Source organism: Scyliorhinus torazame, chromosome 15, assembly GCF_047496885.1.
Source record: "Scyliorhinus torazame isolate Kashiwa2021f chromosome 15, sScyTor2.1, whole genome shotgun sequence".
Lineage (NCBI taxonomy): Eukaryota > Metazoa > Chordata > Chondrichthyes > Carcharhiniformes > Scyliorhinidae > Scyliorhinus > Scyliorhinus torazame.
Genome location: NC_092721.1, coordinates 55380491 through 55403508, shown reverse-complemented (window position 1 = coordinate 55403508; position 23018 = coordinate 55380491).

The following is a 23018-nucleotide window of genomic DNA, read 5'->3' as shown; positions in this document are numbered from 1 at the left end:
GGAACAAAAGTGATTTTCCCGGCGAGTTAAGCATTTTGAGTAATTTGCCGATTGCTTTCAGAACGGCTTGCATTGACATTTACTATTTTTTGCCAGACATTCATTGTGTAACAAAAGTGATTTTCTCGGCGAGTTAAGCATTTTGAGTAATTTGCCGATTGGTTTCAGAACGGCTTGCATAACAATTAACTATTTTTTGCCAGGCATTCATTGTGGAACAAAAGTGATTTTCTCGGCGCGTTAAGCATGTTGAGTAATTTGCCGATTGGTTTCAGAACGGCTTGCATTGAAATTTACTATTTTGTGCCAGACATTCATTGTGGAACAAAAGTGATTTTCTCGGCGAGTTAAGCATTTTGAGTAATTTGCCGATTGGTTTCAAACGGCTTGCATTGAAATTTACTATTTTTTGCCAGACATTCATTGTGGGAAAAAAGTGATTTTCACGCCGAGTTAAGCATTTTGAGTAATTTGCCGATGGGTTTCAGAACGGCTTGCATCAAAATTAACTATTTTTTGCCAGACATTCATTGTGGGAAAAAAGTGATTTTCTCGACGCGTTAAGCATTTTGAGTAATTTGCCGATTGGTTTCAGAACGGCTAGCATTGAAATTTACTATTTTTTGCCAGGCATTCATTGCGGAACAAGAGTGATTTTCTCGGCGCGTTATGCATTTTGAGTAATTTGCCGATTGCTTTCAGAACGGCTTGCATCAAAATTAACTATTTTTTGCCAGACATTCATTGTGGGAAAAAAATGATTTTCTCGGGCCAGTTCAGCAGTTTGAGAAATTTGCCGATGGGTTTCAGAACGGCTTGCATCACAATTAACTATTTTTTGCCAGGCATTCATTGTGGAACAAAAGTGATTTTCTCGGCGCGTTAAGCATTTTGAGTAATTTGCCGATGGGTTTCAGAACGGCTTGCATTGAAATTTACTATTTTTTGCCAGACATTCATTGTGTAACAAAAGTGATTTTCTCGGCGAGATAAGCATTTTGAGTAATTTGCCGATTGGTTTCAGAACACCTTGCATCACAATTAACTATTTTTTGCCAGGCATTCATTGTGGAACAAAAGTGATTTTCTCGGGGCGTTAAGCATTTTGAGTAATTTGCCGATGGGTTTCAGAACGGCTTGCATTGAAATTTACTATTTTTTGCCAGACATTCATTGTGGAACAAAAGTGATTTTCTCGGCGAGTTAAGCATTTTGAGTAATTTGCCGATTGGTTTCAGAACGGCTTGCATTGAAATTTACTATTTTTTGCCAGACATTCATTGTGGAACAAAAGTGATTGTCTCGGCGAGTTAAGCATTTTGAGTAATTTGCTGATTGGTTTCAGAACGGCTTGCATCACAATTAACTATTTTTTGCTAGGCATTCATTGTGGAACAAAAGTGATTTTCCCGGCGAGTTAAGCATTTTGAGTAATTTGCCGATGGGTTTCAGAACGGCTTGCATTGAAATTTACTATTTTTTGCCAGACATTCATTGTGTAACAAAAGTGATTTTCTCGGCGAGATAAGCATTTTGAGTAATTTGCCGATTGGTTTCAGAACACCTTGCATCACAATTAACTATTTTTTGCCAGGCATTCATTGTGGAACAAAAGTGATTTTCTCGGCGCGTTAAGCATTTTGAGTAATTTGCCGATGGGTTTCAGAACGGCTTGCATTGAAATTTACTATTTTTTGCCAGACATTCATTGTGGAACAAAAGTGATTTTCTCGGCGAGTTAAGCATTTTGAGTAATTTGCCGATTGGTTTCAGAACGGTTTGCATTGAAATTTACTATTTTTTGCCAGACATTCATTGTGGAACAAAAGTGATTGTCTCGGCGAGTTAAGAATTTTGAGTAATTTGCTGATTGGTTTCAGAACGGCTTGCATCACAATTAACTATTTTTTGCTAGGCATTCATTGTGGAACAAAAGTGATTTTCCCGGCGAGTTAAGCATTTTGAGTAATTTGCCGATTGCTTTCAGAACGGCTTGCATTGACATTTACTATTTTTTGCCAGACATTCATTGTGTAACAAAAGTGATTTTCTCGGCGAGTTAAGCATTTTGAGTAATTTGCCGATTGGTTTCAGAACGGCTTGCATCACAATTAACTATTTTTTGCCAGGCATTCATTGTGGAGCAAAAGTGATTTTCTCGGCGCGTTAAGCATGTTGAGTAATTTGCCGATTGGTTTCAGAACGGCTTGCATTGAAATTTACTATTTTTTGCCAGACATTCATTGTGGAACAAAAGTGATTTTCTCGGCGAGTTAAGCATTTTGAGTAATTTGCCGATTGGTTTCAAACGGCTTGCATTGAAATTTACTATTTTTTGCCAGACATTCATTGTGTAACAAAAGTGATTTTCTCGGCGAGATAAGCATTTTGAGTAATTTGCCGATTGGTTTCAGAACACCTTGCATCACAATTAACTATTTTTTGCCAGACATTCATTGTGGAACAAAAGTGATTTTCTCGGCGCGTTAAGCATTTTGAGTCATTTGCCGATGGGTTTCAGAACGGCTTGCATTGAAATTTACTATTTTTTGCCAGACATTCATTGTGGAACAAAAGTGATTGTCTCGGCGAGTTAAGAATTTTGAGTAATTTGCTGATTGGTTTCAGAACGGCTTGCATCACAATTAACTATTTTTTGCTAGGCATTCATTGTGGAACAAAAGTGATTTTCCCGGCGTGTTAAGCATTTTGAGTAATTTGCCGATTGCTTTCAGAACGGCTTGCATTGACATTTACTATTTTTTGCCAGACATTCATTGTGTAACAAAAGTGATTTTCTCGGCGAGTTAAGCATTTTGAGTAATTTGCCGATTGGTTTCAGAACGGCTTGCATCACAATTAACTATTTTTTGCCAGGCATTCATTGTGGAACAAAAGTGATTTTCTCGGCGCGTTAAGCATGTTGAGTAATTTGCCGATTGGTTTCAGAACGGCTTGCATTGAAATTTACTATTTTTTGCCAGACATTCATTGTGGAACAAAAGTGATTTTCTCGGCGAGTTAAGCATTTTGAGTAATTTGCCGATTGGTTTCAAACGGCTTGCATTGAAATTTACTATTTTTTGCCAGACATTCATTGTGGGAAAAAAGTGATTTTCACGCCGAGTTAAGCATTTTGAGTAATTTGCCGATGGGTTTCAGAACGGCTTGCATCAAAATTAACTATTTTTTGCCAGACATTCATTGTGGGAAAAAAGTGATTTTCTCGACGCGTTAAGCATTTTGAGTAATTTGCCGATTGGTTTCAGAACGGCTAGCATTGAAATTTACTATTTTTTGCCAGGCATTCATTGCGGAACAAGAGTGATTTTCTCGGCGCGTTATGCATTTTGAGTAATTTGCCGATTGCTTTCAGAACGGCTTGCATTGAAATTTACTATATTTTGCAAGACATTCGTTGTGGAGCAAAAGTGATTTTCTCGCCGAGTTAAGCATTTTGAGTAATTTGCCGATTGGTTTCAGAACGGCTTGCATCACAATTAACTATTTTTTGCCAGGCATTCATTGTGGAACAAAAGTGATTTTCTCGGCGCGTTAAGCATTTTGAGTAATTTGCCGGTGGGTTTCAGAACGGCTTGCATTGAAATTTACTATTTTTTGCCAGACATTCATTGTGTAACAAAAGTGATTTTCTCGGCGAGATAAGCATTTTGAGTAATTTGCCGATTGGTTTCAGAACACCTTGCATCACAATTAACTATTTTTTGCCAGGCATTCATTGTGGAACAAAAGTGATTTTCTCGGGGCGTTAAGCATTTTGAGTAATTTGCCGATGGGTTTCAGAACGGCTTGCATTGAAATTTACTATTTTTTGCCAGACATTCATTGTGGAACAAAAGTGATTTTCTCGGCGAGTTAAGCATTTTGAGTAATTTGCCGATTGGTTTCAGAACGGCTTGCATTGAAATTTACTATTTTTTGCCAGACATTCATTGTGGAACAAAAGTGATTGTCTCGGCGAGTTAAGCATTTTGAGTAATTTGCTGATTGGTTTCAGAACGGCTTGCATCACAATTAACTATTTTTTGCGAGGCATTCATTGTGGAACAAAAGTGATTTTCCCGGCGAGTTAAGCATTTTGAGTAATTTGCCGATGGGTTTCAGAACGGCTTGCATTGAAATTTACTATTTTTTGCCAGACATTCATTGTGTAACAAAAGTGATTTTCTCGGCGAGATAAGCATTTTGAGTAATTTGCCGATTGGTTTCAGAACACCTTGCATCACAATTAACTATTTTTTGCCAGGCATTCATTGTGGAACAAAAGTGATTTTCTCGGCGCGTTAAGCATTTTGAGTAATTTGCCGATGGGTTTCAGAACGGCTTGCATTGAAATTTACTATTTTTTGCCAGACATTCATTGTGGAACAAAAGTGATTTTCTCGGCGAGTTAAGCATTTTGAGTAATTTGCCGATTGGTTTCAGAACGGCTTGCATTGAAATTTACTATTTTTTGCCAGACATTCATTGTGGAACAAAAGTGATTGTCTCGGCGAGTTAAGAATTTTGAGTAATTTGCTGATTGGTTTCAGAACGGCTTGCATCACAATTAACTATTTTTTGCTAGGCATTCATTGTGGAACAAAAGTGATTTTCCCGGCGAGTTAAGCATTTTGAGTAATTTGCCGATTGCTTTCAGAACGGCTTGCATTGACATTTACTATTTTTTGCCAGACATTTATTGTGTAACAAAAGTGATTTTCTCGGCGAGTTAAGCATTTTGAGTAATTTGCCGATTGGTTTCAGAACGGCTTGCATCACAATTAACTATTTTTTGCCAGGCATTCATTGTGGAACAAAAGTGATTTTCTCGGCGCGTTAAGCATGTTGAGTAATTTGCCGATTGGTTTCAGAACGGCTTGCATTGAAATTTACTATTTTTTGCCAGACATTCATTGTGGAACAAAAGTGATTTTCTCGGCGAGTTAAGCATTTTGAGTAATTTGCCGATTGGTTTCAAACGGCTTGCATTGAAATTTACTATTTTTTGCCAGACATTCATTGTGGGAAAAAAGTGATTTTCACGCCGAGTTAAGCATTTTGAGTAATTTGCCGATGGGTTTCAGAACGGCTTGCATCAAAATTAACTATTTTTTGCCAGACATTCATTGTGGGAAAAAAGTGATTTTCTCGACGCGTTAAGCATTTTGAGTAATTTGCCGATTGGTTTCAGAACGGCTAGCATTGAAATTTACTATTTTTTGCCAGGCATTCATTGCGGAACAAGAGTGATTTTCTCGGCGCGTTATGCATTTTGAGTAATTTGCCGATTGCTTTCAGAACGGCTTGCATTGAAATTTACTATATTTTGCAAGACATTCGTTGTGGAGCAAAAGTGATTTTCTCGCCGAGTTAAGCATTTTGAGTAATTTGCCGATTGGTTTCAGAACGGCTTGCATCACAATTAACTATTTTTTGCCAGGCATTCATTGTGGAACAAAAGTGATTTTCTCGGCGCGTTAAGCATTTTGAGTAATTTGCCGGTGGGTTTCAGAACGGCTTGCATTGAAATTTACTATTTTTTGCCAGACATTCATTGTGTAACAAAAGTGATTTTCTCGGCGAGATAAGCATTTTGAGTAATTTGCCGATTGGTTTCAGAACACCTTGCATCACAATTAACTATTTTTTGCCAGGCATTCATTGTGGAACAAAAGTGATTTTCTCGGGGCGTTAAGCATTTTGAGTAATTTGCCGATGGGTTTCAGAACGGCTTGCATTGAAATTTACTATTTTTTGCCAGACATTCATTGTGGAACAAAAGTGATTTTCTCGGCGAGTTAAGCATTTTGAGTAATTTGCCGATTGGTTTCAGAACGGCTTGCATTGAAATTTACTATTTTTTGCCAGACATTCATTGTGGAACAAAAGTGATTGTCTCGGCGAGTTAAGCATTTTGAGTAATTTGCTGATTGGTTTCAGAACGGCTTGCATCACAATTAACTATTTTTTGCTAGGCATTCATTGTGGAACAAAAGTGATTTTCCCGGCGAGTTAAGCATTTTGAGTAATTTGCCGATGGGTTTCAGAACGGCTTGCATTGAAATTTACTATTTTTTGCCAGACATTCATTGTGTAACAAAAGTGATTTTCTCGGCGAGATAAGCATTTTGAGTAATTTGCCGATTGGTTTCAGAACACCTTGCATCACAATTAACTATTTTTTGCCAGGCATTCATTGTGGAACAAAAGTGATTTTCTCGGCGCGTTAAGCATTTTGAGTAATTTGCCGATGGGTTTCAGAACGGCTTGCATTGAAATTTACTATTTTTTGCCAGACATTCATTGTGGAACAAAAGTGATTTTCTCGGCGAGTTAAGCATTTTGAGTAATTTGCCGATTGGTTTCAGAACGGCTTGCATTGAAATTTACTATTTTTTGCCAGACATTCATTGTGGAACAAAAGTGATTGTCTCGGCGAGTTAAGAATTTTGAGTAATTTGCTGATTGGTTTCAGAACGGCTTGCATCACAATTAACTATTTTTTGCTAGGCATTCATTGTGGAACAAAAGTGATTTTCCCGGCGAGTTAAGCATTTTGAGTAATTTGCCGATTGCTTTCAGAACGGCTTGCATTGACATTTACTATTTTTTGCCAGACATTCATTGTGTAACAAAAGTGATTTTCTCGGCGAGTTAAGCATTTTGAGTAATTTGCCGATTGGTTTCAGAACGGCTTGCATCACAATTAACTATTTTTTGCCAGGCATTCATTGTGGAACAAAAGTGATTTTCTCGGCGCGTTAAGCATGTTGAGTAATTTGCCGATTGGTTTCAGAACGGCTTGCATTGAAATTTACTATTTTTTGCCAGACATTCATTGTGGAACAAAAGTGATTTTCTCGGCGAGTTAAGCATTTTGAGTAATTTGCCGATTGGTTTCAAACGGCTTGCATTGAAATTTACTATTTTTTGCCAGACATTCATTGTGGGAAAAAAGTGATTTTCACGCCGAGTTAAGCATTTTGAGTAATTTGCCGATGGGTTTCAGAACGGCTTGCATCAAAATTAACTATTTTTTGCCAGACCATTCATTGTGGGAAAAAAGTGATTTTCTCGACGCGTTAAGCATTTTGAGTAATTTGCCGATTGGTTTCAGAACGGCTAGCATTGAAATTTACTATTTTTTGCCAGGCATTCATTGCGGAACAAGAGTGATTTTCTCGGCGCGTTATGCATTTTGAGTAATTTGCCGATTGCTTTCAGAACGGCTTGCATTGAAATTTACTATATTTTGCAAGACATTCGTTGTGGAGCAAAAGTGATTTTCTCGCCGAGTTAAGCATTTTGAGTAATTTGCCGATTGGTTTCAGAACGGCTTGCATCAAAATTAATTATTTTTTGCCAGGCATTCATTGTGGAACAAAAGTGATTTTCTCGGCGCGTTAAGCATTTTGAGTAATTTGCCGATTGCTTTCAGAACGGCTTGCATTGACATGTACTATTTTTTGCCAGACATTCATTGTGTAACAAAAGTGATTTTCTCGGCGAGATAAGTATTTTGAGTAATTTGCCGATTGGTTTCAGAACACCTTGCATCACAATTAACTATTTTTTGCCAGGCATTCATTGTGGAACAAAAGTGATTTTCTCGGCGCGTTAAGCATTTTGAGTAATTTGCCGATGGGTTTCAGAACGGCTTGCATTGAAATTTACTATTTTTTGCCAGACATTCATTGTGTAACAAAAGTGATTTTCTCGGCGAGATAAGCATTTTGAGTAATTTGCCGATTGGTTTCAGAACACCTTGCATCACAATTAACTCTTTTTTGCCAGGCATTCATTGTGGAACAAAAGTGATTTTCTCGGGGCGTTAAGCATTTTGAGTAATTTGCCGATGGGTTTCAGAACGGCTTGCATTGAAATTTACTATTTTTTGCCAGACATTCATTGTGGAACAAAAGTGATTTTCTCGGCGAGTTAAGCATTTTGAGTAATTTGCCGATTGGTTTCAGAACGGCTTGCATTGAAATTTACTATTTTTTGCCAGACATTCATTGTGGAACAAAAGTGATTGTCTCGGCGAGTTAAGCATTTTGAGTAATTTGCTGATTGGTTTCAGAACGGCTTGCATCACAATTAACTATTTTTTGCTAGGCATTCATTGTGGAACAAAAGTGATTTTCCCGGCGAGTTAAGCATTTTGAGTAATTTGCCGATGGGTTTCAGAACGGCTTGCATTGAAATTTACTATTTTTTGCCAGACATTCATTGTGTAACAAAAGTGATTTTCTCGGCGAGATAAGCATTTTGAGTAATTTGCCGATTGGTTTCAGAACACCTTGCATCACAATTAACTATTTTTTGCCAGGCATTCATTGTGGAACAAAAGTGATTTTCTCGGCGCGTTAAGCATTTTGAGTAATTTGCCGATGGCTTTCAGAACGGCTTGCATTGAAATTTACTATTTTTTGCCAGACATTCATTGTGGAACAAAAGTGATTTTCTCGGCGAGTTAAGCATTTTGAGTAATTTGCCGATTGGTTTCAGAACGGCTTGCATTGAAATTTACTATTTTTTGCCAGACATTCATTGTGGAACAAAAGTGATTGTCTCGGCGAGTTAAGAATTTTGAGTAATTTGCTGATTGGTTTCAGAACGGCTTGCATCACAATTAACTATTTTTTGCTAGGCATTCATTGTGGAACAAAAGTGATTTTCCCGGCGAGTTAAGCATTTTTACTATTTTTTGCCAGCCATTCATTGTGGAACAAAAGTGATTTTCTCGGCGAGTTAAGCATTTTGGGTAACTTGCCTATTGGTTTCAAACGGCTTGCATTGAAATTTACTACTTTTTTGCCAGACATTCATTGTGAGAAAAAAAGTGATTTTCACGCCGAGTTAAGCATTTTGAGTAATTTCCCGATGGGTTTCAGAACGGCTTGCATCAAAATTAACTATTTTTTGCCAGACAATCATTGTGGGAAAAAAGTGATTTTCTCGACGCGTTAAGCATTTTGAGTAATTTGCCGATTGGTTTCAGAACGGCTTGCATTGAAATTTACTATTTTTTGCCAGGCATTCATTGCGGAACAAAAGTGATTTTCTTGGCGAGTTAAGCATTTTGAGTAATTTGCCGATTGGTTTCAGAACGTCTTGCATTGACATTTCCTATTTTTTGCCAGACATTCATTGTGGAACAAAAGTGATTTTCTCGGCGAATTAAGCATTTTGAGTAATTTGCCGATTTGTTTCAGAACGGCTTGCATCACAATTAACTATTTTTTGCCAGGCATGCTTTGTGGAACAAAAGTGATTTTCTCGGCGAATTAAGCATTTTGAGTAATTTGCCGATTGGTTTCAGAACGGCTTGCATCACAATTAACTATTTTTTGCCAGACATTCATTGTGGGAAAAAAGTGATTTTCTCGGCGAGTTAAGCATTTTGAGTAATTTGCCGATGGGTTTCAGAACCGCTTGCATTGAAATTTACTATTTTTTGCCAGCCATTCATTGTGGAACAAAAGTGATTTTCTCGGCGAGTTAAGCATTTTGGGTAATTTGCCGATTGGTTTCAAACGGCTTGCATTGAAATTTACTATTTTTTGCCAGGCATTCATTGCGGAACATAAGTGATTTTCTCGGCGAGTTCAGCATTTTGAGTAAATTGCCGATTGGTTTCAGAACGGCTTGCGTTGAAATTTCCTATTTTTTGCCAGACATTCATTGTGGGGAAAAAAGTGATTTTCTCGTCGAGTTCAGCAGTTTGAGTAATTTGCCGATGGGTTTCAGAACGGCTTGCATTGAAATTTACTATTTTTTGCCAGACAATCACTGTGGAACAAAAGTGATTTTCTCGGCGAGTTAAGCATTTTGAGTAATTTGCCGATTGGTTTCAGAACGGCTTGCATTGAAATTTACTATTTTTTGCCAGACATTCATTGTGGAACAAACGTGATTGTCTCGGCGAGTTAAGCATTTTGAGTAATTTGCTGATTGGTTTCAGAACGGCTTGCATTGAAATTTACTATTTTTTGCCAGACATTCATTGTGGGAAAAAAAGTGATTTTCCCGGCGAGGTAAGCATTTTGAGTAATTTGCCGATGGGTTTCAGAACGGCTTGCATCACAATTAACTATTTTTTGCCAGGCATTCATTGTGGAACAAAAGTGATTTTCTCGGCGCGTTAAGCATTTTGAGTAATTTGCCGATGGGTTTCAGAACGGCTTGCATTGAAATTTACTATTTTTTGCCAGACATTCATTGTGGAACAAAAGTGATTTTCTCGGCGAGTTAAGCATTTTGAGTAATTTGCCGATTGGTTTCAGAAAGGCTTGCATTGAAATTTACTATTTTTTGCCAGACATTCATTGTGGAACAAAAGTGATTGTCTCGGCGAGTTAAGCATTTTGAGTAATTTGCTGATTGGTTTCAGAACGGCTTGCATCACAATTAACTATTTTTTGCCAGACATTCATTGTGGGAAAAAAGTGATTTTCTCGGCGAGTTAAGCATTTTGAGTAATTTGCCGATTTGTTTCAGAACGGCTTGCATCACAATTAACTATTTTTTGCCAGGTATGCTTTGTGGAACAAAAGTGATTTTCTCGGCGAATTAAGCATTTTGAGTAATTTGCCGATTGGTTTCAGAACGGCTTGCATCACAATTAACTATTTTTTGCCAGACATTCATTGTGGGGAAAAAAGTTATTTTCTCGGCGAGTTAAGCAATTTGATTAATTTGCCGATGGGTTTCAGAACCGCTTGCATTGAAATTTACTATTTTTTGCCAGCCATTCATTGTGGAACAAAAGTGATTTTCTCGGCGAGTTAAGCATTTTGGGTAATTTGCCGATTTGTTTCAAACGGCTTGCATTGAAATTTACTATTTTTTGCCAGACATTCATTGTGGGAAAAAAGTGATTTTCACGCCGAGTTAAGCATTTTGAGTAATTTGCCCATGGGTTTCAGAACGGCTTGCATCACAATTAACTATTTTTTGCCAGACATTCATTGTGGGAAAAAAGTGATTTTCTCGGCGAGTTAAGCATTTTGAGTAATTTGCCGATGGGTTTCAGAACCGCTTGCATTGAAATGTACTATTTTTTGCCAGCCATTCATTGTGGAACAAAAGTGATTTTCTCGGCGAGTTAAGCATTTTGGGTAATTTGCCGATTGGTTTCAAACGGCTTGCATTGAAATTTACTATTTTTTGCCAGGCATTCATTGCGGAACAAAAGTGATTTTCTCGGCGAGTTCAGCATTTTGAGTAAATTGCCGATTGGTTTCAGAACGGCTTGCGTTGAAATTTCCTATTTTTTGCCAGACATTCATTGTGGGGAAAAAAGTGATTTTCTCGTCGAGTTCAGCAGTTTGAGTAATTTGCCGATGGGTTTCAGAACGGCTTGCATTGAAATTTACTATTTTTTGCCAGACAATCACTGTGGAACAAAAGTGATTTTCTCGGCGAGTTAAGCATTTTGAGTAATTTGCCGATTGGTTTCAGAACGGCTTGCATTGAAATTTACTATTTTTTGCCAGACATTCATTGTGGAACAAACGTGATTGTCTCGGCGAGTTAAGCATTTTGAGTAATTTGCTGATTGGTTTCAGAACGGCTTGCATTGAAATTTACTATATTTTGCCAGACATTCATTGTGGGAAAAAAAGTGATTTTCCCGGCGAGTTAAGCATTTTGAGTAATTTGCCGATGGGTTTCAGAACGGCTTGCATCACAATTAACTATTTTTTGCCAGGCATTCATTGTGGAACAAAAGTGATTTTCTCGGCGCGTTAAGCATTTTGAGTAATTTGCCGATGGGTTTCAGAACGGCTTGCATTGAAATTTACTATTTTTTGCCAGACATTCATTGTGGAACAAAAGTGATTTTCTCGGCGAGTTAAGCATTTTGAGTAATTTGCCGATTGGTTTCAGAACGGCTTGCATTGAAATTTACTATTTTTTGCCAGACATTCATTGTGGAACAAAAGTGATTGTCTCGGCGAGTTAAGCATTTTGAGTAATTTGCTGATTGGTTTCAGAACGGCTTGCATCACAATTAACTATTTTTTGCCAGACATTCATTGTGGGAAAAAAGTGATTTTCTCGGCGAGTTAAGCATTTTGAGTAATTTGCCGATTTGTTTCAGAACGGCTTGCATCACAATTAACTATTTTTTGCCAGGTAGGCTTTGTGGAACAAAAGTGATTTTCTCGGCGAATTAAGCATTTTGAGTAATTTGCCGATTGGTTTCAGAACGGCTTGCATCACAATTAACTATTTTTTGCCAGACATTCATTGTGGGGAAAAAAGTTATTTTCTCGGCGAGTTAAGCATTTTGATTAATTTGCCGATGGGTTTCAGAACCGCTTGCATTGAAATTTACTATTTTTTGCCAGCCATTCATTGTGGAACAAAAGTGATTTTCTCGGCGAGTTAAGCATTTTGGGTAATTTGCCGATTTGTTTCAAACGGCTTGCATTGAAATTTACTATTTTTTGCCAGACATTCATTGTGGGAAAAAAGTGATTTTCACGCCGAGTTAAGCATTTTGAGTAATTTGCCCATGGGTTTCAGAACGGCTTGCATCAAAATTAACTATTTTTTGCCAGACATTCATTGTGGGAAAAAGTGATTTTCTCGACGCGTTAAGCATTTTGAGTAATTTGCCGATTGGTTTCAGAACGGCTTGCATTGAAATTTACTATTTTTTGCCAGGCATTCATTGCGGAACAAAAGTGATGTTCTCGGCGAGTTAAGCATTTTGAGTAATTTGCCGATTGGTTTCAGAACGGCTTGTATCACAATTAACTATTTTTTGCCAGGCATTCATTGTGATACAAAAGTGATTTTCTCGGCGAATTAAGCATTTTGAGTAATTTGCCGATGGGTTTCAGAACCGCTTGCATTGAAATTTACTATTTTTTGCCAGCCATTCATTGTGGAACAAAAGTGATGTTCTCGGCGAGTTAAGCATTTTGAGTAATTTGCCGATTGGTTTCAGAACGGCTTGCATCACAATTTACTATTTTTTGCCAGCCATTCATTGTGGAACAAAAGTGATTTTCTCGGCGAGTTAAGCATTTTGGGTAATTTGCCGATTGGTTTCAAATGGCTTGCATTGAAATTTACTATTTTTTGCCAGGCATTCATTGCGGAACAAAAGTGATTTTCTCGGCGAGTTAAGCATTTTGAGTAAATTGCCGATTGGTTTCAGAACGGCTTGCATTGAAATTTCCTATTTTTTGCCAGACATTCATTGTGGGGAAAAAAGTGATTTTCTCGTCGAGTTCAGCAGTTTGAGTAATTTGCCGATGGGTTTCAGAACGGCTTGCATTGAAATTTACTATTTTTTCCCAGACAATCACTGTGGAACAAAAGTGATTTTCTCGGCGAGTTAAGCATTTTGAGTAATTTGCCGATTGGTTTCAGAACGGCTTGCATTGAAATTTACTATATTTTGCCAGACATTCATTGTGGAACAAAAGTGATTTTCTCGCCGAGTTAAGCATTTTGACTAATTTGCCGATTGGTTTCAGAACGGCTTGCATCACAATTAACTATTTTTTGCCAGGCATTCATTGTGAAACAAAAGTGATTTTCTCGGCGAATTAAGCATTTTGAGTAATTTGCCGATTGGTTTCAGAACGGCTTGCATTGAAATTTAGTATTTTTTGCTAGACATTCATTGTGGAACAAAAGTGATGTTCTCGGCGAGTTAAGCATTTTGAGTCATTTGCCGATTGGTTTCAGAACGGCTTGCATCACAATTAACTATTTTTTGCCACGCATTCATTGTGAAACAAAAGTGATTTTCTCGGCGAATTAAGCATTTTCAGTAATTTGCCCATTGGTTTCAGAACGGCTTGCATCAAAATTAACTATTTTTTGCCAGACATTCATTGTGGGAAAAAAGTGATTTTCTCGGCGAGTTAAGCATTTTGAGTAATTTGCCGATTTGTTTCAGAACGGCTTGCATCACAATTAACTATTTTTTGCCAGGTATGCTTTGTGGAACAAAAGTGATTTTCTCGGCGAATTAAGCATTTTGAGTAATTTGCCGATTGGTTTCAGAACGGCTTGCATCACAATTAACTATTTTTTGCCAGACATTCATTGTGGGAAAAAAGTTATTTTCTCGGCGAGTTAAGCATTTTGAGTAATTTGCCGATGGGTTTCAGAACCGCTTGCATTGAAATTTACTATTTTTTGCCAGCCATTCATTGTGGAACAAAAGTGATTTTCTCGGCGAGTTAAGCATTTTGGGTAATTTGCCGATTGGTTTCAAACGGCTTGCATTGAAATTTACTATTTTTTGCCAGACATTCATTGTGGGAAAAAAGTGATTTTCACGCCGAGTTAAGCATTTTGAGTAATTTGCCGATGGGTTTCAGAACGGCTTGCATCAAAATTAACTATTTTTTGCCAGACATTCATTGTGGAACAAAAGTGATTTTCTCGACGCGTTAAGCATTTTGAGTAATTTGCCGATTGGTTTCAGAACGGCTTGCATTGAAATTTAGTATTTTTTGCTAGACATTCATTGTGGAACAAAAGTGATGTTCTCGGCGAGTTAAGCATTTTGAGTAATTTGCCGATTGGTTTCAGAACGGCTTGCATCACAATTAACTATTTTTTGCCAGGCATTCATTGTGGAACAAAAGTGATTTTCTCGGCGCGTTAAGCATTTTGAGTAATTTGCCGATTGGTTTCAGAACGGCCTGCATTGAAATTTACTATTTTTTGCCAGGCATTCATTGCGGAACAAAAGTGATTTTCTCGGCGAGTTAAGCATTTTGAGTAATTTGCCGATTGGTTTCAGAACGGTTTGCATTGAAATTTACTATTTTTTGCCAGACATTCATTGTGGGAAAAAAAGTGTTTTTCTCGACGAGTTAAGCATTTTGAGTAATTTGCCGATGGGTTTCAGAACGGCTTGCATCACAATTAACTATTTTTTGCCAGGCATTCATTGTGATACAAAAGTGATTTTCTCGGCGAATTAAGCATTTTCAGTAATTTGCCCATTGGTTTCAGAACGGCTTGCATCACAATTAACTATTTTTTGCCAGACATTCATTGTGGGAAAAAAGTGATTTTCTCAGCGAGTTAAGCATTTTGAGTAATTTCCCGATGGGTTTCAGAACGGCTTGCATCAAAATTAACTATTTTTTGCCAGACAATCATTGTGGGAAAAAAGTGATTTTCTCGACGCGTTAAGCATTTTGAGTAATTTGCCGATTGGTTTCAGAACGGCTTGCATTGAAATTTACTATTTTTTGCCAGGCATTCATTGCGGAACAAAAGTGATTTTCTTGGCGAGTTAAGCATTTTGAGTAATTTGCCGATTGGTTTCAGAACGTCTTGCATTGACATTTCCTATTTTTTGCCAGACATTCATTGTGGAACAAAAGTGATTTTCTCGGCGAATTAAGCATTTTGAGTAATTTGCCGATTTGTTTCAGAACGGCTTGCATCACAATTAACTATTTTTTGCCAGGCATGCTTTGTGGAACAAAAGTGATTTTCTCGGCGAATTAAGCATTTTGAGTAATTTGCCGATTGGTTTCAGAACGGCTTGCATCACAATTAACTATTTTTTGCCAGGCATTCATTGCGGAACAAAAGTGATTTTCTCGGCGAGTTCAGCATTTTGAGTAAATTGCCGATTGGTTTCAGAACGGCTTGCGTTGAAATTTCCTATTTTTTGCCAGACATTCATTGTGGGGAAAAAAGTGATTTTCTCGTCGAGTTCAGCAGTTTGAGTAATTTGCCGATGGGTTTCAGAACGGCTTGCATTGAAATTTACTATTTTTTGCCAGACAATCACTGTGGAACAAAAGTGATTTTCTCGGCGAGTTAAGCATTTTGAGTAATTTGCCGATTGGTTTCAGAACGGCTTGCATTGAAATTTACTATTTTTTGCCAGACATTCATTGTGGAACAAACGTGATTGTCTCGGCGAGTTAAGCATTTTGAGTAATTTGCTGATTGGTTTCAGAACGGCTTGCATTGAAATTTACTATATTTTGCCAGACATTCATTGTGGGAAAAAAAGTGATTTTCCCGGCGAGTTAAGCATTTTGAGTAATTTGCCGATGGGTTTCAGAACGGCTTGCATCACAATTAACTATTTTTTGCCAGGCATTCATTGTGGGAAAAAAGTGATTTTCTCGGCGAGTTAAGCATTTTGAGTAATTTGCCGATTTGTTTCAGAACGGCTTGCATCACAATTAACTATTTTTTGCCAGGTATGCTTTGTGGAACAAAAGTGATTTTCTCGGCGAATTAAGCATTTTGAGTAATTTGCCGATTGGTTTCAGAACGGCTTGCATCACAATTAACTATTTTTTGCCAGACATTCATTGTGGGAAAAAAGTTATTTTCTCGGCGAGTTAAGCATTTTGAGTAATTTGCCGATGGGTTTCAGAACCGCTTGCATTGAAATTTACTATTTTTTGCCAGCCATTCATTGTGGAACAAAAGTGATTTTCTCGGCGAGTTTAGCATTTTGGGTAATTTGCCGATTGGTTTCAAACGGCTTGCATTGAAATTTACTATTTTTTGCCAGACATTCATTGTGGGAAAAAAGTGATTTTCACGCCGAGTTTAGCATTTTGAGTAATTTGCCGATGGGTTTCAGAACGGCTTGCATCAAAATTAACTATTTTTTGCCAGACATTCATTGTGGAACAAAAGTGATTTTCTCGACGCGTTAAGCATTTTGAGTAATTTGCCGATTGGTTTCAGAACGGCTTGCATTGAAATTTAGTATTTTTTGCTAGACATTCATTGTGGAACAAAAGTGATGTTCTCGGCGAGTTAAGCATTTTGAGTAATTTGCCGATTGGTTTCAGAACGGCTTGCATCACAATTAACTATTTTTTGCCAGGCATTCATTGTGGAACAAAAGTGATTTTCTCGGCGCGTTAAGCATTTTGAGTAATTTGCCGATTGGTTTCAGAACGGCCTGCATTGAAATTTACTATTTTTTGCCAGGCATTCATTGCGGAACAAAAGTGATTTTCTCGGCGAGTTAAGCATTTTGAGTAATTTGCCGATTGGTTTCAGAACGGTTTGCATTGAAATTTACTATTTTTTGCCAGACATTCATTGTGGGAAAAAAAGTGTTTTTCTCGACGAGTTAAGCATTTTGAGTAATTTGCCGATGGGTTTCAGAACGGCTTGCATCACAATTAACTATTTTTTGCCAGGCATTCATTGTGATACAAAAGTGATTTTCTCGGCGAATTAAGCATTTTCAGTAATTTGCCCATTAGTTTCAGAACGGCTTGCATCACAATTAACTATTTTTTGCCAGACATTCATTGTGGGAAAAAAGTGATTTTCTCAGCGAGTTAAGCATTTTGAGTAATTTGCCGATGGGTTTCAGAACGGCTTGCATTGAAATTTACTATTTTTTGCCAGCCATTCATTGTGGAACAAAAGTGATTTTCTCGGCGAGTTAAGCATTTTGGGTAACTTGCCTATTGGTTTCAAACGGCTTGCATTGAAATTTACTACTTTTTTGCCAGACATTCATTGTGAGAAAAAAAGTGATTTTCACGCCGAGTTAAGCATTTTGAGTAATTTCCCGATGGGTTTCAGAACGGCTTGCATCAAAATTAACTATTTTTTGCCAGACAATCATTGTGGGAAAAAAGTGATTTTCTCGACGCGTTAAGCATTTTGAGTAATTTGCCGATTGGTTTCAGAACGGCTTGCATTGAAATTTACTATTTTTTGCCAGGCATTCATTGCGGAACAAAAGTGATTTTCTTGGCGAGTTAAGCATTTTGAGTAATTTGCCGATTGGTTTCAGAACGTCTTGCATTGACATTTCCTATTTTTTGCCAGACATTCATTGTGGAACAAAAGTGATTTTCTCGGCGAATTAAGCATTTTGAGTAATTTGCCGATTTGTTTCAGAACGGCTTGCATCACAATTAACTATTTTTTGCCAGGCATGCTTTGTGGAACAAAAGTGATTTTCTCGGCGAATTAAGCATTTTGAGTAATTTGCCGATTGGTTTCAGAACGGCTTGCATCACAATTAACTATTTTTTGCCAGGCATTCATTGCGGAACAAAAGTGATTTTCTCGGCGAGTTCAGCATTTTGAGTAAATTGCCGATTGGTTTCAGAACGGCTTGCGTTGAAATTTCCTATTTTTTGCCAGACATTCATTGTGGGGAAAAAAGTGATTTTCTCGTCGAGTTCAGCAGTTTGAGTAATTTGCCGATGGGTTTCAGAACGGCTTGCATTGAAATTTACTATTTTTTGCCAGACAATCACTGTGGAACAAAAGTGATTTTCTCGGCGAGTTAAGCATTTTGAGTAATTTGCCGATTGGTTTCAGAACGGCTTGCATTGAAATTTACTATTTTTTGCCAGACATTCATTGTGGAACAAACGTGATTGTCTCGGCGAGTTAAGCATTTTGAGTAATTTGCTGATTGGTTTCAGAACGGCTTGCATTGAAATTTACTATATTTTGCCAGACATTCATTGTGGGAAAAAAAGTGATTTTCCCGGCGAGTTAAGCATTTTGAGTAATTTGCCGATGGGTTTCAGAACGGCTTGCATCACAATTAACTATTTTTTGCCAGGCATTCATTGTGGAACAAAAGTGATTTTCTCTGCGCGTTAAGCATTTTGAGTAATTTGCCGATGGGTTTCAGAACGGCTTGCATTGAAATTTACTATTTTTTGCCAGACATTCATTGTGGAACAAAAGTGATTTTCTCGGCGAGTTAAGCATTTTGAGTAATTTGCCGATTGGTTTCAAACGGCTTGCATTGAAATTTACTATTTTTTGCCAGACATTCATTGTGGGAAAAAAGTGATTTTCACGCCGAGTTAAGCATTTTGAGTAATTTGCCGATGGGTTTCAGAACGGCTTGCATCAAAATTAACTATTTTTTGCCAGACCATTCATTGTGGGAAAAAAGTGATTTTCTCGACGCGTTAAGCATTTTGAGTAATTTGCCGATTGGTTTCAGAACGGCTAGCATTGAAATTTACTATTTTTTGCCAGGCATTCATTGCGGAACAAGAGTGATTTTCTCGGCGCGTTATGCATTTTGAGTAATTTGCCGATTGCTTTCAGAACGGCTTGCATTGAAATTTACTATATTTTGCAAGACATTCGTTGTGGAGCAAAAGTGATTTTCTCGCCGAGTTAAGCATTTTGAGTAATTTGCCGATTGGTTTCAGAACGGCTTGCATCAAAATTAATTATTTTTTGCCAGGCATTCATTGTGGAACAAAAGTGATTTTCTCGGCGCGTTAAGCATTTTGAGTAATTTGCCGATTGCTTTCAGAACGGCTTGCATTGACATGTACTATTTTTTGCCAGACATTCATTGTGTAACAAAAGTGATTTTCTCGGCGAGATAAGTATTTTGAGTAATTTGCCGATTGGTTTCAGAACACCTTGCATCACAATTAACTATTTTTTGCCAGGCATTCATTGTGGAACAAAAGTGATTTTCTCGGCGCGTTAAGCATTTTGAGTAATTTGCCGATGGGTTTCAGAACGGCTTGCATTGAAATTTACTATTTTTTGCCAGACATTCATTGTGTAACAAAAGTGATTTTCTCGGCGAGATAAGCATTTTGAGTAATTTGCCGATTGGTTTCAGAACACCTTGCATCACAATTAACTCTTTTTTGCCAGGCATTCATTGTGGAACAAAAGTGATTTTCTCGGGGCGTTAAGCATTTTGAGTAATTTGCCGATGGGTTTCAGAACGGCTTGCATTGAAATTTACTATTTTTTGCCAGACATTCATTGTGGAACAAAAGTGATTTTCTCGGCGAGTTAAGCATTTTGAGTAATTTGCCGATTGGTTTCAGAACGGCTTGCATTGAAATTTACTATTTTTTGCCAGACATTCATTGTGGAACAAAAGTGATTGTCTCGGCGAGTTAAGCATTTTGAGTAATTTGCTGATTGGTTTCAGAACGGCTTGCATCACAATTAACTATTTTTTGCTAGGCATTCATTGTGGAACAAAAGTGATTTTCCCGGCGAGTTAAGCATTTTGAGTAATTTGCCGATGGGTTTCAGAACGGCTTGCATTGAAATTTACTATTTTTTGCCAGACATTCATTGTGTAACAAAAGTGATTTTCTCGGCGAGATAAGCATTTTGAGTAATTTGCCGATTGGTTTCAGAACACCTTGCATCACAATTAACTATTTTTTGCCAGGCATTCATTGTGGAACAAAAGTGATTTTCTCGGCGCGTTAAGCATTTTGAGTAATTTGCCGATGGCTTTCAGAACGGCTTGCATTGAAATTTACTATTTTTTGCCAGACATTCATTGTGGAACAAAAGTGATTTTCTCGGCGAGTTAAGCATTTTGAGTAATTTGCCGATTGGTTTCAGAACGGCTTGCATTGAAATTTACTATTTTTTGCCAGACATTCATTGTGGAACAAAAGTGATTGTCTCGGCGAGTTAAGAATTTTGAGTAATTTGCTGATTGGTTTCAGAACGGCTTGCATCACAATTAACTATTTTTTGCTAGGCATTCATTGTGGAACAAAAGTGATTTTCCCGGCGAGTTAAGCATTTTTACTATTTTTTGCCAGCCATTCATTGTGGAACAAAAGTGATTTTCTCGGCGAGTTAAGCATTTTGGGTAACTTGCCTATTGGTTTCAAACGGCTTGCATTGAAATTTACTACTTTTTTGCCAGACATTCATTGTGAGAAAAAAAGTGATTTTCACGCCGAGTTAAGCATTTTGAGTAATTTCCCGATGGGTTTCAGAACGGCTTGCATCAAAATTAACTATTTTTTGCCAGACAATCATTGTGGGAAAAAAGTGATTTTCTCGACGCGTTAAGCATTTTGAGTAATTTGCCGATTGGTTTCAGAACGGCTTGCATTGAAATTTACTATTTTTTGCCAGGCATTCATTGCGGAACAAAAGTGATTTTCTTGGCGAGTTAAGCATTTTGAGTAATTTGCCGATTGGTTTCAGAACGTCTTGCATTGACATTTCCTATTTTTTGCCAGACATTCATTGTGGAACAAAAGTGATTTTCTCGGCGAATTAAGCATTTTGAGTAATTTGCCGATTTGTTTCAGAACGGCTTGCATCACAATTAACTATTTTTTGCCAGGCATGCTTTGTGGAACAAAAGTGATTTTCTCGGCGAATTAAGCATTTTGAGTAATTTGCCGATTGGTTTCAGAACGGCTTGCATCACAATTAACTATTTTTTGCCAGACATTCATTGTGGGAAAAAAGTGATTTTCTCGGCGAGTTAAGCATTTTGAGTAATTTGCCGATGGGTTTCAGAACCGCTTGCATTGAAATTTACTATTTTTTGCCAGCCATTCATTGTGGAACAAAAGTGATTTTCTCGGCGAGTTAAGCATTTTGGGTAATTTGCCGATTGGTTTCAAACGGCTTGCATTGAAATTTACTATTTTTTGCCAGGCATTCATTGCGGAACATAAGTGATTTTCTCGGCGAGTTCAGCATTTTGAGTAAATTGCCGATTGGTTTCAGAACGGCTTGCGTTGAAATTTCCTATTTTTTGCCAGACATTCATTGTGGGGAAAAAAGTGATTTTCTCGTCGAGTTCAGCAGTTTGAGTAATTTGCCGATGGGTTTCAGAACGGCTTGCATTGAAATTTACTATTTTTTGCCAGACAATCACTGTGGAACAAAAGTGATTTTCTCGGCGAGTTAAGCATTTTGAGTAATTTGCCGATTGGTTTCAGAACGGCTTGCATTGAAATTTACTATTTTTTGCCAGACATTCATTGTGGAACAAACGTGATTGTCTCGGCGAGTTAAGCATTTTGAGTAATTTGCTGATTGGTTTCAGAACGGCTTGCATTGAAATTTACTATTTTTTGCCAGACATTCATTGTGGGAAAAAAAGTGATTTTCCCGGCGAGGTAAGCATTTTGAGTAATTTGCCGATGGGTTTCAGAACGGCTTGCATCACAATTAACTATTTTTTGCCAGGCATTCATTGTGGAACAAAAGTGATTTTCTCGGCGCGTTAAGCATTTTGAGTAATTTGCCGATGGGTTTCAGAACGGCTTGCATTGAAATTTACTATTTTTTGCCAGACATTCATTGTGGAACAAAAGTGATTTTCTCGGCGAGTTAAGCATTTTGAGTAATTTGCCGATTGGTTTCAGAAAGGCTTGCATTGAAATTTACTATTTTTTGCCAGACATTCATTGTGGAACAAAAGTGATTGTCTCGGCGAGTTAAGCATTTTGAGTAATTTGCTGATTGGTTTCAGAACGGCTTGCATCACAATTAACTATTTTTTGCCAGACATTCATTGTGGGAAAAAAGTGATTTTCTCGGCGAGTTAAGCATTTTGAGTAATTTGCCGATTTGTTTCAGAACGGCTTGCATCACAATTAACTATTTTTTGCCAGGTATGCTTTGTGGAACAAAAGTGATTTTCTCGGCGAATTAAGCATTTTGAGTAATTTGCCGATTGGTTTCAGAACGGCTTGCATCACAATTAACTATTTTTTGCCAGACATTCATTGTGGGGAAAAAAGTTATTTTCTCGGCGAGTTAAGCAATTTGATTAATTTGCCGATGGGTTTCAGAACCGCTTGCATTGAAATTTACTATTTTTTGCCAGCCATTCATTGTGGAACAAAAGTGATTTTCTCGGCGAGTTAAGCATTTTGGGTAATTTGCCGATTTGTTTCAAACGGCTTGCATTGAAATTTACTATTTTTTGCCAGACATTCATTGTGGGAAAAAAGTGATTTTCACGCCGAGTTAAGCATTTTGAGTAATTTGCCCATGGGTTTCAGAACGGCTTGCATCACAATTAACTATTTTTTGCCAGACATTCATTGTGGGAAAAAAGTGATTTTCTCGGCGAGTTAAGCATTTTGAGTAATTTGCCGATGGGTTTCAGAACCGCTTGCATTGAAATGTACTATTTTTTGCCAGCCATTCATTGTGGAACAAAAGTGATTTTCTCGGCGAGTTAAGCATTTTGGGTAATTTGCCGATTGGTTTCAAACGGCTTGCATTGAAATTTACTATTTTTTGCC